We start from the raw sequence: 1,745 nt of genomic DNA, 5'->3' as shown, positions 1-1,745 counted from the left end.
GTTATGCAACAACTTATCACCTACTTCTCAAAGAAGTTATAAACATGAATCACACCTGTCATGCCAAAAGTAGTGTACGACATAAATGAATATGCGAATGATTAAACTCATACCTGAGTTAATGCCTACTGATGGCGTACTTCAATATCCTTTCCGCTTACCAATTCCCAAAGGCGCCAGTATTGCAACCTTTAGCTCTGATACCAATTGTCACATATCTACTCTGACTTAAGCATATAAAAAAAAAATTCGTTATAATGGTTGTTCCACCATTAATCTATTCAATTACCATCATACTATGCATAACAGGTATTATGTTGATTGTACCTTAGTCTATTGTACTTACACGTTATAATTGGCATGTATGAATCTTTGTTACCATATCAATGATCTAAGGTATAGCGTAACCCTTATGACTGTCATTGCAATGGTGTCGGGTTATAATGGTACTATGCCAAGGTTTATGTGTATTAGCTCTCTCCGTTGGACACTTCGACTTGCTTTTAATACTGTAGGACTGTTCACGTGGTTTGAGCACGGCTCTACAGATTGGATCCTTCCCGCGTCTTTACCTTGGTCTTACCGCCATAATCGACGGTATGAGATCTCATGGAAAGATCGAGGGCCGAGAGGATTCCACGTTTCAGGGTTGGACTTTATGTTTATAAACCCTTGTTCCGGATTATTTGCGATTTGGCTGGGCATTTGCAGCGCTCCGCCGCTCTGGTTATTTCTCCATTACCTCTGCATGTACTCTCTTAACTCGGCGCCATTCCTCTGCTGCCGGTTCTTGTCTATCGGCTTCATCTCCAAGGTGTCTTCGCTCCGGATGGAAACCTCTGAGTTTGCAGGGTAAGTTGCAGTTCTATTCGTCCTTAATGATTTATCGAACAGTTTAGTTAATTCGTGATATAACTATTGTATACCTGTTGTTTGACAGATGGTGGTAACCCTTTCAGGGTTCCTTTGGCGGTCTGCTCTTCTCGCCGGCGATAGTCTTCTGCTTAATCACAGGTACACCGCCATTTCCGCTTATCCTACAGTCATTACTCACGGTATACGTTTATCAGGTTATATTTGTCTATAGTTCACGTTTCCGAGTTTCTGTGTAAACCCCAGTCACCTTACACCTCCACCAATGACGCAGATGGCGGTCACAGGCCTTTGAGTTACGGGTCCATGCGTAGGGTTTGTCTTTTTATGGTGGAAGCTTTCTCTTTTCCACGGTGGTTGAGTCTGAGTCTCCAATCCATGAGACTGTACAGCTCGACTGGAACCGTGAAGCTACTGCACATTGATTTTGTAATGTTTCCTTTGTTTTGAGAGCGGATCTTCGCATTCCCATCAAGTCTTCTAATGTAATGATCTGTGGACAGTAGACCATATGGGTTGACAGTCTTTAATATAGACTCGATGTCGGTTATCTATACAGTCTATTTTGCTTATTCATCATGAAATTTACTGTAAGGACTATCTTGGAACATTACACAGTTTGTGTACTTAAATTCCCATTCTGGGTTTTAGCTAATATTATTACATTTCGATGTATGACTGTATTTGTTCCTTTTATGGCCAGACATGAGAGTCTTCTTCATGTTTGCCCTGCATCTCGTTCTATAGATGTGAGGGCGAACACGAGGGTTAAGGCCTGATGCGAAAAGGCTTTCGGTTTTACTTTCAATTCTTGCATAGGTTTTATATACTGTTTATTCATGATGGAAATATGGCTTCAGTACGCTCTTATG

At 41.3% G+C, this 1,745-nt stretch overlaps 1 long non-coding RNA gene across 1 annotated transcript; it reads left to right on the top strand.

Moving 5' to 3' along the window:
- Nucleotides 1-682: 682 nt before the first annotated feature.
- LOC149158713 (uncharacterized) lies at nt 683-1,443 on the top strand. Its single transcript, XR_016261081.1, has 3 exons — nt 683-852; nt 941-1,014; nt 1,148-1,443. It is a non-coding gene; the product is annotated as an uncharacterized LOC149158713 (long non-coding RNA).
- Nucleotides 1,444-1,745: the final 302 nt, after the last annotated feature.

The sequence above is a fragment of the Pinus tabuliformis genome, chromosome 5_2 (genome assembly GCF_031772625.1).
Source record: "Pinus tabuliformis cultivar Carrire ecotype Pingquan chromosome 5_2, CPIR1, whole genome shotgun sequence".
Lineage (NCBI taxonomy): Eukaryota > Viridiplantae > Streptophyta > Pinopsida > Pinales > Pinaceae > Pinus > Pinus tabuliformis.
This window is presented reverse-complemented; position numbering and strand designations above follow the sequence as displayed.